This window comes from Ochotona curzoniae, unplaced genomic scaffold, assembly GCF_017591425.1.
Source record: "Ochotona curzoniae isolate NIBS_2020 unplaced genomic scaffold, NIBS_Ocur_1.0 scaffold_3171, whole genome shotgun sequence".
Classification (NCBI taxonomy): domain Eukaryota; kingdom Metazoa; phylum Chordata; class Mammalia; order Lagomorpha; family Ochotonidae; genus Ochotona; species Ochotona curzoniae.
The window spans coordinates 3863463-3880505 of NW_024467104.1; positions in this window are offsets into that span (position 1 = coordinate 3863463).

Consider the following 17043-nt stretch of genomic DNA (forward strand, 5'->3'; position numbering starts at 1 on the left):
GTTCTATCTATAGTTTTTCATTGTAGATGAGAGATTCATTATGAAAAACTGTGAATACTTAGATAATCAGGCTTTGAAATCAGATCAAGAACAAGACTGAAAAGGAAATTACATGAATTAGTCACTTAAAATTAATGGACTACTATAAAACTAGAGTTCCCTGGGGAAAGGTGACACTGCAACAGAAGTTCACATTTAGCTGTCAGACGAAGTCACACTAGAGAAGGTATAACTAAGGGTTTCAGGGACGGTCGGAGAGGGCCTTCAAAGGGTCTCTTGGAAGCCACCGAAGAGAGGCAGGAGAGCAGTGCTACAAACACTGAGAATTACATGAAGCTTACGGAACTGGCCATCGTGAGGTCGTTTGTCAGCACTCGGGGCAAAAATTTCAGGAAAGTGTTAAGCAGAGAAAACAGATGTGGTGTGATAGCATCCAGAGGGTGAGGACACATTCTGCTTTGGAGACATTTGGGTGCACGGAAAAGGGTAAGATGAGTACGTGGATGGCAAAGAATCAGGGCAATGGAAGGTAGACTAAATCCTGCAGACACAGATACAGATGAAATTATATCCACTTATTAAATTCAATCCCTACCTATTAAGCACCTGTCATGTGCTTGGTATACAGTGCTGGAGGTAGAGAAAAAAGTCCCTATCCTGATGCAGTTTACAGAATTCAGATGCATTAACCTGCATGGGACAACTGTGCAGTCAAGAGGATGGTACAATGTTTGGACATCGCTATGCATTTAGTGCTAAGGTATGACCACATCATGTACAACCGGATATTCTAATAAATGATAACTGCAGATTACCTTTCCAATGCTCTTGATTTTTTAAAATAATTTTTAATTTTTATTTGAAAACCAGATTTACAGAGGGAAGAAGGAAGAGAAAAAGGGAGGGGAAAAGAGAGAGCGAGAGAGAAAAGGAAGGAAGGAAGAAAGGAAGGAAGGTAATGAGGGAACCATCTGCTGGTTCACTTCCCAAATGGAAGCAAAGGCCAGGGTTGAGCCAATCCAAAGCCAGGAGCCAGGAACCAGGAGCTTCCTCCAGGTATCCAATGTGGCTACAAGTGCTCAAGAACTTGAGTCAGCCTCCTTTGCTTTTCTAGGCCATTGGCAGGGAGCTGAATCAGAAGTGGAACAGCCAGCCAGGACATGAACCAGCACCCATGTGGGATGCAGGTGTGCAGGCATAGGATTAGCCTGAAAAGCCCTCTCTCTCACACACACACACACACACACACTGTTCTTGATCTTAAAATCAACATTTCCTTGGCTTTAATAATAGAACCACGGCAATCAACTCAAGGGAAACAAGTTTGTGAGTGACAGCACCAATGAAAAGAAGACACCGTGGGCCTGGGAGGATCAAGGAAAAGAGCAGGTCCCAGGAAGCTCTGAGTCTGAAATTTCTCTGGCAACATTTTTTTTTCCTGTGGCTTTTATAGTAAGAGCTGCCCAGAGCAACTCTGGGCTCTTATCTTTATAGGAAATGAAACTTATTAAGTCTGCTTTTGCCTTTTGCAGGAAACAGATGCTACAGTGAATCTACGTTTATTACAGGAACAACATGTGCAACTGGATGACAAAAAAAAATTATTAAAATATACTAAATCAGGGACACAAATTTTTTTCTTTTGAATAAACTTGAGTTATTGTCAAATTGATAAGCAGAGCTCTACGATGTATGAAAAGGGCCTTTGTTTGCCAATGAGAAATCCTTTTAAACATTTTCTTTCTTGAGTCCTGTTAAAAATTTTTGTAAGCTAGGGAAGACTCTTAGACAAATTTAAAGGTTTTCATTGAATAGGAAAAAAGGAAGTACATCTAAACTAAATTATTATGCAGGCTATTTAATACCAAATAAGCTAGAGTGTGTGACATATTTTGAACTAGTTTTCCAGTACAGCTGTAGTTTGGAATCAGCTGGGAAGCTTTTAGAAACATTGATGTCCAAGTGCTATTCCAGAGTTTGAATAATCACATCTGGGATTATCCTGAACATAAGATTTTTTTTTAAATTCCCACATGACTCTAATGTGTATCAGTTTGAAAAACACTATTATAAATTCCATTAGTGGAATCCAAGCCACACCTGAAAACAAGACTGACTTTGAAACAAAATTTTCTCTTTTTATCTCCTTTCTTTTTCTTTCTTATCCTTCTCTACTTCCTCCTCTCTGCTACCTACCCTCTTCATTTCTCTCTTTAGGCTCTGTGGTTCCCTCCCTCCTTCTGGTGATGGAAGGTGTAATAGGAAAAAAATATCTCAGAGCGGGTGATATTCACCTGCGTTTCATAGCATTGTCCAGGAAGAAGACACTGCTCCTGGGGAGCATCCTTACAGAGCCAAACCCTCTCCAAGGTAGGTAAAAGATAGTTGTTCACTTGTACTTGTGCGTGGATAATTGAAGAGCATGTATGCGCACAAATTAGTCTGAGTAACTGGTCACTGAAGTCTGTTTCAAGTAGGATGACAAGAAGGAAGACAAAGGGAGAAAGAAGTATCAATACTAAAACTAAGATCTTTATAAGACTTCTCAATTTAGCCTAAACTTCTCAGGATAGAATAAAAAGAAATTGGTTTAAATTGATGCAAGAAATGCATTGGTTTAAAATAAGAGAAACTAATTTTTTGCTAAATATATACCAGGTGACAAGCATTAGGGTAGAAACATCGCATTCTATAAAGTCATTTACCCCTCAACCTTGACCCAACTGAGGTGGAAATGACTGAATTTTACAAAGGAACAAATACAGTCTAAAGAAAAGTTATTTCACAAGGTCAGACACGTGAATATGCCACTGGCAGTCCAATTACAGCCTAATTATAAAACCTTCACCCTTTCTCCACACAGGACTGAATCAGATGATACAGCATGAGCATTAAAATCCCTTCTCTTCTCCCCTCTGGGTGGACCAACAGAAGAGAGGGAAGTTTTGTTGTGCTCCACCTCAGAGCCATGAAGCCAGACAATGATAACTTTCTTGTGAAGGGCAAACACATGGAAAGCCGGATACTCAAGGTTCTTAGGTCACTGCCTAAACAGAAAAACTCCTCAAGCCCAAGAGTTGATCATTAGATAATCACAAGATGTGTGAGGTTTGGGCATCCAGGGAGGGTTGCTCCTGTGCAGGTGGGAATGAATCACTGATGGAGCTGTAGTTTGGGTGGCTGGTTTCATAATCACACCTGGCATAAGGCTTTAAGATCCAGAAGGTCAACGTGCTGACAATCTTTTGATCATAGCCATAGCTTCTGACACCACCAAATGATCAAAAATTTGACAGTCTGGTGCTGGAAGCCTTTCCTGGATGGCGAGGCAGTCTGGTAGTAGTTGAAGATTCTGAAGTGCCTTCTTTGACTCCATGAATCCCAAACAGGAGAGCAGTTTGACATAAGTCAATAAAAAAAAAAGAACTCCCATCCTTTCTGGCTTGTCTCGGTTCTGCTCCAGTTTCCAAGCTTCAAGTGTCATAGTAACTGAACCGAGACGGGTTTCCAGCCTCTTGAGAAGCAGGTGCTCATAGCAGATGCTCACTGGCATGTACTTGAGGCTTCTGGATTTCAATGTCCTACTCCAGTTAAACCTTCTGCTTCTCCCAAGCCTGTGACTGCACAGATATGACTGCTTCTGAGTTCCCTGAAGTCCATCCTTCAGGCTTTACCTCCTCACTCTCCACCTCCTGCTTTAACTGCTCCACATCTCCGATTTTTCTTCTATCTATGGGCCCCAAAGGTGCCAACCCATGCTGGAGATGCAACATACTCCATCCCTGGGTCTATGATGTAAACCCTTTCCATCTCATTGTCATCATGAAACAAGACTAGTGGTGATACCACATCAGGAATCAGGTCCACTTCTGAGAGCAAGCTGTCCATGGCAGAGTGACAGGCAGGCATATCAGAGAGAGGAGAGGAATCTAGAGACAGGGAAGGAAATGGGCTGGTAGGAGGAATGTGGTCAGGGGAGCTCAAGGAGGAAATATCTGTCAATTCTCCCTCCTCAAAAATCACATCCTTCTTGTTGCCTGGTTTATGAATCATACAGCAGTGGAGGATAGGCCGTTGTCCAGGAATCCACTCTCCTCTTTCTGGGCTCCTCTAATGTCTTTTTCATCCTGTTTATGACCGTTTGTCTTTCAATTCGATGGAAGATTCCATGGGATTCTGTTACTGGTTTTCTAAGAACCTGCATAGTAGGGACAGCATTGAAGATGGGTTTTGATGTTCCTACTTTCAAAATAGAGGCAGACCATGTCTCTCTTTTGAATTACACTGTTGGGGGATAGTTGTAAACAGGTTGCCACCATCCTGGCTCTTCAAACTCCTGAGCCCCTGAACTCAGGAGTTCCCACACTGAAGCAACCTGCTCCTGTGCCTCAGCAGGTCAGGCTTTTTCCTGTTTCCTAGTAAAAACATCCAGTGTGTCTCAATGAAAGCACAGATACCTTCTCTCCACCTGAAGTAACCTTGCTGTCCATGTCTGTTCAGAAACAAGTTAAACATCATTAACACAACACCCTACTGTCACATCAGCTTTGCCTCTTGCACTGCTCCTTGCAATTGCAATCCGTCTGCTGAGCAATTCAAGCATGTAAACCTTAAAAAGTACCTTCTTTAAGGTAACTGAACTGTTCCTTCAGCTGACTGGCCATTATGAATTTCTGGAACTTGTCACAGAAGTAGGATGGCTACTCCTCCATGCAAAATACACCTCCCTTGTTGCAGTTTACGGAATCCTCACTCCACTCAGGAGAAAATCCATAGTCTGATCTGATAACCATGAGAGTCTCCCCCTTAACTTCCTCTTCCTCCCAAGGTGGGCATCTCCATGGCCTCATCGTCATGTCCATTTCTCATACTGCTCACCTGGATGTCACCAGCTGTCCCTTCCTTTTCACACATTCTGAACACTGAATTTTCAGGGACCTCCACCAGACTTACAAGTGCCTGTCCCAGATGCTTCATTCAGACAGAATGAATCTTCATAGCAAGTTTTGTAGATTATAGGAACCATTGTCCCCTATTTGATAAATTCACAAGGACAAGGACCAAAAAAGTCATTAAGCAATTCACACACACATTCAGCACTGTCCATGTGATAGTCCATATTCATTTCAAATCACGTTTGTGGAAAATTCTTTTTCAATAAAATCTCTCTGTTTCAAGTTGCTCACTAAAAACAACCTGTTCTCCTAAAGGATGAATACTTTGTTTTTGATAATTTTGCCTGTCAATGTCTCAGAAAACTATGTCATGGGCTTCTGCTACTTCAATATACTGGTAACTATGGCTGCTGAGCAGTGCCTCTGAGCTCCCTCACATCCTCACACTGGTTCCCTAGGTCTCTGCCCACCTAAGGCACGGGGACTGCCATTGAGCTCACTCCAATTATCACTCAAGCTTGAGCTCTTACAATACCTTGGTTATGTGGCAGACCTTTTCATCTCTAGAGTTATACAATGGTACATCCTGCCAACAATGATGTGGTAGACACAATGAAATACTTAGACAATTGAGTGATCCTTAATGAAAGCTATGGCAAATACATTTTAAAAGTAGTATTTTAAAACAGTAGTTTAAATTTTGATATTCACTCTTAGATGAAAGACAAGGGCTCAGTGACTTCTTAGTGTAACTCTGTATCCTTCACATCTAGTTGATGAAGCCTCATTCTGAAATGTTCTACTTTCCAATATGTGGCCAAAAAAATTGTATTTCCATTGCATATCTGAAAATGTAAGAATGTAATATTATGTGTATATTATATAATGCCCCTATATTATATCATGTCCATAACCACAAAAAGAGACATCAATTAATAATACAAAAGCTAAAGGATGCTATAAAATTGGAACTGGATCAAGGAAGAGACAACATGACCCTCCAAAGGCTAGATCTATAATGCTGTAGCTACTTTACTTGATCCCCCAAAATCATGGGGCCATGAGGGAGTGAACAGAAGTGCATCTACTGATGACAACTGGGGCTGGTCTTGTGTTCCCAAGTCCCCTCTGTTCCCTAATATGGCAATAGGTTCAGGCTCCATTTTCCTCTCTCAACCACTAGGAACAATACAAATAGTGACCACCAAGCAAGACCAAGGCTGTTATCCTTCATAATAAGTAAATCCTGGACTAAGAAAGAGCTCAAAAGTAAAAGGGGAGACACCATCAATGCCCATTGTATATGTCAAAATTAAATTCTCACAGCCCTGCTATGAAACCAAAGACTACCTCCTTGCCCCAGAGGACCCATGGACCTACCTCTCCATCTTATAGACGTTCTACAAAACAGCAAGTCCCAGGCTTTCCCCATCAAGCAATTAGTGGTTAGTATGGACTGGTTGGATATCAACCCAGAAATTCACTAGTCTAAGTATGATTAAGATGCAAGCCTCTTAAGGTAAAACATTTTGTGGTTTTTTTTTCTTTTCTTTTCTACCTGCCTTAACATTTCAGCACCTGCTCAATCAGTATTTTGTTAATAACAGTGTTGGCTAATTCTTAAACAATCTGTTGTACTGATCTCTAGCATGGTCCCACTATCTTCTCCATGAATTCAAATTAGAACAAAAGTAATACCCACATTTACTTTCCTTCAAATGAGAAATATGTGACGTGATAAATATACGAACTACCTTCAGTTAATCACTCCACGGGCATGGAAATATCAAAACACCACATGGCACGCTATAAAAAAAGTATGTCAATTTGTCAATTCTTATAGAGCTCAGTACTAAGGACTTACGTGTTTTACTCCCTTGGTTCAAACTTTTTGAGAGGGAATGGCAGTTAAAGTCAAACTTACACCTAATATTCTTCTCCATATCTTTCTAATTCCTGGTCCTAAAACACAAAGAGGCAAGTAAGCCTGCTGTTTAAGATGCATTCCACCCAAAACCATTATATATCCTGAGCAGTGACCTCTCTTCTCCCTCCCCATGGTCATCCCATCATGTACTCTTAGGGGATCCTCCACTGCCCTTGCTCCCTATAGCCAATTCAAATAGAGTGTTTTTTTTTTTAAAAGCTTTATTTATTTTTATTTGAAAGGTAAATATACAGGAGCAGAGACAGACAGGAAAATCTTACACCTGATGGTTCACTCTCCAAGCAGCCACAATGGCTCCTGGAGCTGAGCCAGGAGCTTCTTCAGTCTCCCATGTGTGTACAGGGTACCAAGGCTTTGGGCCATTTTCAACTGCTTTCCCAAACCACAGCAGGGAGCTGGATGGGAAGCTGCTGCTGGGATTAGAAGCAGGGCCCATGGGGATACCAGCGCATTCAAGAAAAGAACTTTAACCACTACACTATTGTTCTGGGACTTCAAATCAAGGCTTAAAGATTCTTCCTCCATATTTTCAGGGACAGACGTGTTGGAACCATGACTTCTGCCTCCTAAGACACATCAACAAGAAGCTGGATCAGAAGCAGAGTCAGGACCTGAGCCCTTAGCAGCAGTGAGGGTTAACGGCCATTCTGATCATAAAATTCATTCCCCAGAGGCAGCTAATGGTACTGATCAGCATCAGGCCCCTTTCTTCTTACAATAATTAATAAATGTTTATGAAATGAATGATTAAGTATATAGCATATTAGAAATGAATTCTCACTGGTAGCAAAGTATAGATATTAACATGTCAGAGATATCTCTTCTCCTCACAGGAATAAAACTATCTAACAAACCATAGCCACTACTTTCAGGCCCTAAACTTAAACTCTATCTTCGGTCCACCCATGAACTTGATGACTCTGATGGGAGGCTCTCATCAGAGACTACCTGGTTTGTTTGGGGTAAAACAATGTGAAAGGAATACTCAGAGCATTCTGATCCCAGGAGGACAATAAGCAGCCCTGTCCCTTATCAGAGGTGAGTACACTTTCTGACAGACAGCTGGCCATCACTCCCTATTTGGTGAAATTTAAAAGGTGCTTTATTCTGTCACAGCTTCATAACACCATCTACAGTCAAAGTCTATTAACCTCAAAGTAGTAGAGTTCTAGTTTTTAGTGGACAAATATTTCCTTTAATTACAAAATTCTTAATACAAACAGGCATGCTGAGTGAGCACTGTTAGAAGATCACAACCATTGCTCACTTTCTGGTGTTGCATGGTGGCAAGAAAGAAGCAAAGAGACTCATTTTCCTTCCTCTCTGAGGTTCCAGGAAAACTTCTTCATGTCTCAGGGCAGGCAGAAGGAGAGGGTGGGAAGCAATACAATTGTCCAAAATGAAATTTTTAAATGACAATATTAATCAAGAAGGACACCTAGTGGCAAAATCTATAGCATCATGTCACAGTTGCTCCTTTGCACCACAATTACCACTGCAGGTGGGGATTCTGGCTGGGATACCCACAAACACAGACTTTCACGACCTCTGGAGAGTCATGCTGTGGACGGAACCTGCACTCTCTCATGTTTAGAGCAGTTTATACCACCTGAGTCCCACCCTGCTCTCTTTCACCATCTCTTGTTCACCTACAGGCTCAGAGTGGCCCTAATCTCTAGGTGTCATGTTTTCATAAAAACCATATAAGGTTTACAGTCATGGCAAAGCTGGACATCAACCTTCTATTGCTTATGAACACTGTGACATTTTTTGCATTGCTCACCACATTGAGATTCAGTTTCTCTATAAAGTGGTGATCATGATCTCCCATAGGATTGTTGTGAGAATTTGGGGCGTCTTACATAGATCTAGTGTCCAAAAAATTGAACATGGCTATTTCCTAACCACTTCTAATTTGATATTCAATATACTATCCTTTACACATCAGTGACTGAGATTTAACATTGTTTTATTTTCATGGATGAAATGATGTTACTGTATGACCTCTGAGACAGAGAAGTTATTTTGAATAGATGAAAATAAAAATAAAAATATGCAAATCCATGAGTTACAATACAAACAATATTGAAAGGGTAGTTATTTTTATTTTGCATGAAGGTTGTCTTATATCAGAGAGAACATATGATTTCTGTCCTTTTGAGACTGAATTATTCACTAAGCATATTGGTCTCTAGTTGGGACCATTTGTTTGCAAATGGTAGAATTTCAGTCTTTTTAATGGCTGAGTAGTATTCAATTGAGTACATGTAACAGTTTCTTTATCCTTTTCTCTTTTGATACACATCAGGGTTGTTTCCATGTTTTGCTATTTTAGACTGTACTACTGTACTACTGTAATACAAAACGACAAATCCCTTTCTCATATGCAGATCTCATGTCCTTTGGATATATTCCCAGTAGCTGGATAGCGGTCATATGGAAGGTTTTTTCCCAGTTCTCTTAGCACTCTCTGCACTGACTTCTATGGTGGTTGTCCTAGCCTACACTCCCACCAACAGTGAATGAGGGTACCTTTCTTCCCACATCTAGCCCACAGGTATTGTTAGTACACTTCTGAATGGAGGCAAATCTCACTGCATTTAGGTGGAATTTCAATGTGGTTTTCATTTGTCTCACTGACAGCTTGGGAACCAGAGCATTTTTTTTCAAATGTGTATTAGTGATTTTTATTTGATCTTTTGAAAAATATCTGTTCATTTCCTTTGCCCATTTATTAACAAGGGTGTTTGGTGTTTCTTTTACTGTCACTGAGCTTATCAAGCTTTGGTAAATCCTGGTTAGTCCTATATCAGTGTATATTATAGAAAGATTTTCCTCCCCATTCTATGGTTACTTCTTCACTCTGATGATTGTTTCCTCGGCTGTATAGGAGCTTCTTCGTTTGATGCAGTCCCATTTGTTTATTTTGTCTTTGACTACCAGTACATTTGGTGCTTTTTCTACAAAGTCTTTCCCCATTCCAATACCGTGGAGAGTGTTTCCTGTGTATTAAAAAGTTTTTAGTTTTGTTTTAATTTTTTTTCAGAATACTTTCATTGGTCATTCAGCAACACGCTATCTAACTTTATGAGCTTGTAAATTCTCCAACTTTGTTGTAAATTTTGATTTATGGCTTTTCATTTACAGGGATGTATAGTAATTATGTAGAGCAGACTATCACATACAAATGTAAAGATACAATGCAGTATGCATCTCTACTTCCAATCAAAGATGGACTCCCAATGAAACTTAAATATATCTTGACAACAGGATGCTGGACTCTCTATACCCACAATATCAGGAAACACTTAAATAGCAGAATGATGGAATTTTGACTGCATATGAAGGACTATATTATTACAATAACATGGGGGAACTCAGTGAGGTGGATGGAATTTGAGGACGGGATAAGGGAAATCCCAGAGCCAGTGGATTTGTATCATTAAAAATATTTGATTTTCATACACACTCTAGGAGCCCTAAGCATCTTGCCTCTCTATTCTGATACAATTTATTGAACTCTGGCTTCTTCTCTGAATGCTTCATGCTGAATGATTTAGCACTTACTCTTCTTCGTACAAGACCAGATTCCCAGGAACTCCAACTGCAGGATAGAGACTGTGATGCAAATATGACCAAAGTTGGAATGCATGCCTCTCAAATTCTCAGTCTCTCACCCTATCCTTTCCTTTTTCTCAATTCATGAAAATATAAATATGGAAAGTTGATTCAATGCATTTACTAACTTCTATCTCCTTTGCACAGGGCTAAGACTATTAGAATATTTTCAAATTTGCATTTAAAATGGTGTAACCTTCATATCAAACTTTCTAGGACGCTCTTACAATATGGAGTATGCTAAAAATAGAGTTGCAAACAGCATCTTCCCCAAAAGTAAAAGAGATTAAGAAGATGTAAGTATTCTTCATAACTTATTATCCAATGGGAAAATTCTATTGAAAATCTTTGAGATATGGAAAGAACCGTTTGTAATTTTTCAAGATAACACACCAGAATGATCTCAACTTTTCAAAGGTCTGACTGTCCAACTGTACTTATTTGTATGATATCCCCAATAATTTAGTGATTACAATTATTTTATGCAAAGGAGGAATCCAAAAATTTTATAATGACAGGTAAGAACCAAGGAGCAAAAACAAATATTAGCTTAGGAAATGCTTAGAGATAACAATAGCAGATACAGTATAGTGAACATTACCCCAATAGACCAGAACACATTCGCCTTATGAATTTATGAATTCTATACTTAGTCAATAATTTAAAAATTACTCACTCTGAACGCTGGTTTTAATCAAAAGAAACTTATTATTTATCCAATACCTTGTCAGAACTTCTTTCTCAAAACTGACCACTAACTGAACGAAGATGTCTTATGAAAACACATTATTATTAGTTGGTTTTTCAGCGAAGTTTTATATTAATATCTGAGTCTATGAAATTATTCTAAACTTTTTCTCTTTCTTTGAGCATACCTCTATAAGACTGATTTCTCTATAATGAGTTATATTTTTCAAACAGAAATAACTCGCAAGTACAGTGATATCTAAATGCAGCATTATTATCCACTCATTACAGAATAAACAAATTAAAAGGCAAGAAGTAGAATCATTTAAATGGTGGAACTTTAAACAGTGACATTTATGTTTGTGCAAGCATGTATATAGACTTTTGACATAGGATATAACAATTCCCTTGACAATTTTCTGTTTAGTTACAACTTTGGATGGCTAAAAAGCTATATGTAACAGTAACTACAACTGTAATAATGTGGAATTTTTAGAATAGTGATTATATATTTGCCCACCAATATGCTCAGGTTTGGAATTTTATAATGCTTACATAATATACACATGATTATAACATCAATTACATCTATTGACCCTAATTTTTTAAAACCTCAAACAGTTGTCTTTGTATTTTATTTTCCTTGTAATTCATTTTGGCATGCTTTATAAAGCTACCAGCAATATCTCTCACTCTCTCCCCCTCCACTCACCTTTATCCCTCTTTTTCTGCTCTCCTCTGTTTTTCAAATAGACAAAATGAATTTGAAAACTTCAATTTACTAGGACCCTTGACCTCTGGCCCACCTTGGCAGAACCCAGAGCACAATGCTGTCACATAGGAGAAGTAAAGCTGGAAGCCGCCCCCAGCATCATGTCCAAGTTGTCAGATCAACCATAGGACCTCTTGTCAGAAAAACATCATGATACTGGGCTCATTCTAACATAACAGTGACATCTTGTTCCTGTACTTATCTTCAAACTTTGAGAAATACTGAAAAATATAAGATTGAAATGATCACTTTCTTAATCTCATAGCATTAATAGATCATCATCACTTTTTGTATTTTAGAAGAATACATAAATTAATGATTAGGAGAGGTGAGAAGAATACAAGGAGCTTAGATTACAGAAACAGAAGCTTGGTGAGGGTTATTATTTTTCACAAACATACAAATATAGCATATTCATAAAAGACAAAGTGGGATGAGGGTGACAGGAAGTCTATATTACTACCTCACAATTTTTGCTTTATAAACTTGAAATTATTCTGAAATAAAGTGTTACAAAACTTAAAACCACAAGAGAAAGAAAACTTTGAATACAAGGAAAAAAAAGAATCTATATCCTTTTCTCTAACTCATTGAAAAAGCATTTTATGAGTTATATCATATGACTTTTGCCACATGGAAATCCTGTGTGAAGTTATACATATGCACTGTGAGATAGGACTGAAATAATAAAATACTTGTTTTAATATAAAATTACATTATTAAAATTTTTTAAATCATTCTAAAACTGATTTTTAAAAAATAATTAAACTATAACAATAAATAAAATAGATCATTTCCAAAAAGTTAAATAGTGTGACACTATTAAGAATTACAGTGGGAATGGCCATTTGGTGCAGTGATTAAGACACCACTTGGGACGTTCATATCACATACTGGAAGGCCTGGGGTCAAGTTCCAGCTCTGTTTCTGAATCCAGTTTCTTCTAATGAGGACCCTGGTGGGCAGTCATTATGGCTCACGTAGTTAGATCTCCACCACCAACATGGGATGCCTAAATTGAGTTCATTGCTGCTGCCCAGGCCTGTTCCAGACCTGGTTACAGTGAGTAATTTGCAGATTAAAGAAGAGGATGAAAGATCTCTATTTCTTTCTCTGTTTCTATTTCTCTCTCATTCATTCACTCCACTCTCTTTGTTCTACCTTAATAAGGAAATAAATAATAATTACAATACATATTTATTGACACTGAAAGGTATTTATAAGACATTAAGTTGAAAAGCTCATTACAAAGCACAAGTAAAATATAATCTTAATTTGATGATTTTTTATGAAATCAATTGTGTCCATATAAAATGCATAATTACATGCAAAATTTATATATCTAAAACAATGCTATCATTAATTATGTCTGGGTGGTTGGATTTATGGGTTATTCTGTCACTGAAATATTCTTTCTGTTTATCAAAAATGCAAGCTGGCATTACATTGATGAGCATCAAAAAGTACAAGAGAAGCTGAAGAAAACCAGAAAGGTTGGGTGTGTCAAAGCAGGTTTCCCAGTACAAATGAGTATTCATGTGCTCGAAAATTTACAAAGGGCCAATGTAGTCACTTAGGCTGACATAGGGTCAACAATAAAAGGACTTTGGAATTATAAAAAAAGGTGAGGGATGGGTGGGTTTGAAGTAAGGAAGTGAAAGATGCTTATAAAATGCAGGTGAGCATCTGAGACAGGCACAGAGCCTTCAACTGAGAAAGAGAAAGCACACCGGTGTCAAGGAAACCAAGTAAGTCCATGGACACATCTCTTCCTTTGTCTACACTCGCATTGATGGGCATAACGGGGGTGGATACAGCTCTCTGTGTTCTGTGCTGTGTTTCAATCACTAGGCTGGAAAGGTGGAAGACAATTCTTTATGCCGAGATCAGTAGATGAATAAGGGAAAATGGAATGATGAGGTTAAGGAGACAAGAGATGAATGAAAAAGTCAAGTGCTATAGCATGGGTAAAAAGCAAGGAGAAAATATGAAGAACTAGATCTTGAAAAAAGATGACATGTGAATAGAAGGTTCAAATGTGTGCCATTCCATCAACATTAATCAACAAACAACAGGCATTCCCTACTGCGAACATTCAGTGGCAATGTGGTTGCTATAAGACTACACAGCAGAGAAGAAACATAGTAGCACTTGGTGTTGGAAGAATTTTAATTAGGATGCTTCTTTCTGGAAAAAAAAAAAAAACTGGAAGGATCAGTTTGGTAGGCCAGGAGCTTTATTTGTGGAAGGCTGCAGGTGCTAGGTCTTCCATGGAAAGGACTCAGTATTATATTTTACTATATGCTGCAATGTATTCTCAGAGATGGTAATTGTCTTCACTCTGTTAAAAAGTCCAGCCAATGTGAAGGTGGGAATAAGGAATTCACACACAAAAAATAAATATTTCCGGTTTTGATTTTAAATAATCTAATTCAAGACTGAAGTAGCAAACTTTTCTCTGGTTAATATAGGCTTGCACTTTTGTTCTCATAAGACTTTCCTTTTTTTATGCCTTTACTGTGCTTAAAAATAATTCCAAGTGTTTTAATTTTTAGATAAAAAAAGGACAACCAGTAGTAAAAATGTCACACTACCAAGAAGAAGAAATATGTTATATCATTAGGTGGAGTCTGTGAAATGAGTCTTGTCACTATTTGCACTTTTTCTGTATCATTCACAGGATGCCTCTCATTTCATTTGGGAAATCAGTTATTCGCCCCTAAGCATTTTAGCTGTTTGTGTATTTGGCCATGTTGCTATAAGTTAAAGGGCTGGTTTGCTTAAAAACTGAACTTGACTCTATGAAATGGCAATGGGGATAAGCCATCATCTTTATGAAGAAAACTATTAATAGTTTCACACAATAGATGCAATTTATGGACATTGGTCCAGAAATTAAACAGCAGACATAAGTCTTGTTTCTCACACCAAGTTTCTCAAAGAAACTAAAACCATGCAATTATCAACAGTAAAGGAGGTCATGAGATCACACGCATGTGGACATAGGGCACAATATACAACTTAATGGGATGATTTGAAACTGCAGCTACCTGTGTGCTTACTTAATGCTCAGGAAAATTCTTACTCTGGTCACTCTACCCTGGTCTGTCTCCTGCCTTCTTATTCATGGCACTGACATTTTGAAGGTCAATGAGTTTTTGGTAAATTTTTCATACGATTTCATTCTATTACATTTCTCTTTATACGGTTACATTCTCTGTACCAAGCACTGACAAGTAGAATGATTTCATATTTATAACAACTCCTACTATGACTATCATCTATCATTTTAAAGTTGACACGAACTGAGAATGATTTAGGTAAGTTGCTAAAGGCACAGAGTTAGCAAAGTAGCTAGTGGGAGAACTAAAAAAATGTCTGGCCAATATTTGGCCAAAGAAAACAGACCTACTGGGTGTATAATCTCATGTTCCATGCATTATTTGACAGCGACAGAGAGCCACTGCAAGAGTCACAGATAACAGAACTGGAATTATTGTATAGCATAAACTGTTTAGGATTAAAATGTGTTTCCATTTGAAACAGTAGTCCCTTTATAATATGCTATTTCAGAAATATGATTTGGGGCAGGCATTGTGGTATATTAGGGTAAAGGTACTGCCTGTGACTCAGGCATTCCTGAACGGACACCAGTTTGAGACCTGGCTGCACCACATCCAGCTCAGCTCCCTGCTAAAGTTCCTAGGAAAGCATCAGAAGATGGCTCATGTGCTTGGATCCCTCAAACTAGATGGGAGACAGACCCGGAAGAAAGCCCAGGCTCTCCTGACTTTGGTCTGACCCAACACCAGCCATTGTGTCTGTGAAGTGAATCAGCAGATGAAACATCTCCCTCTCTTTCGCTCTATTTCTCTCTCTACACATATATAGAGATATGTACATGCACACATCTATATAACATCTACATATACACATATACATAAATATATATATATATTTCACATTTGCCTTCTCACTCTGTGTAATTCTACCTTTAAATTAATACCTAAATAATTCTGAAAATAGCTTCTATAAGAAATATGTTTTCTCACTTTCCTTTGAGCTTTCAAAATCAGTTGTATATAGCACCCGAAGAACCTAGAGTAAGAAATTTCAGTTCTATATTCAAGAACAACGTTCTAATAATATTACTAAATGTCTAATGGGGTTAAGCAAAGAGTCAGAGAATGAATCTCACATACTTAACACAGCAGTGACAATAGAATCAGCTCCTGAAGTTGCAAAGACACAATTCTTGGAAATTCCTTGGGATAATTGTTTAATATTCAAACTGAGCATATCAGGGAGTTATTTGGATTAGCTCCACTTCATAGACAAAAAACAAAGGCAAAGAGAAGTTAACAAACTTGTCCAAGAAGCAGAACCACTATCAGAAGCAGGATTCTAACCTAAGATCCTGACAAACAGGCTCTACTTTGCAAACAGTACGTGCTCAATATGTCAACTCTCCAGACAGTTTATCTGAGACCTGAGGAGGCCAGGCCTTACAAATGTATTTACTCATTGACTAAAAAGGTCAGTCTGGCTTCTAAAGTCTTCCCCATTTTCAGAAGGTAGGAACACTGCTGTGTTGTTGTGGGAGAGGCTCTGTGAGTTGTCCAGAGTGAAGCCAAACCGAATGGGGAACTCTGGTCAGTTGGGAACTCCATTTTCATGTCTAGAATTTGTTACACGTGTTCTCTATAATCTTGATCAGGTCATTTAGTTTATATCAGCTTTAATTTTTTCCCTGTACAAAAAAGGGGGACAAGACAGAATACTTGGGAAGATTAATTCCTACTTTGAAATCCAGAATTCAAAGAATGAATGGTCTGAATAAGCGTTTGCCTATCAGAATACCAGTGACACAATGCACTTATGGTTTTTTATATCATGCATACTTCCCACAAGATGAAAATAATCACTCCATCTAACTCAATACTCATGAATTATAATAAAATGGTTAGGAGGAAAGATCTTACAAAAGACAATCTAAGGATGCTAAAGGTAAATTTTTTAAAGATTTGTTTTATTTATTTTTATTGGAAAGTCAGACATACGTAGGGGAGGATAGACAAAGAGGAAGATCATCCGCCCGATGATTCACTCCCCGAGTGATTGCA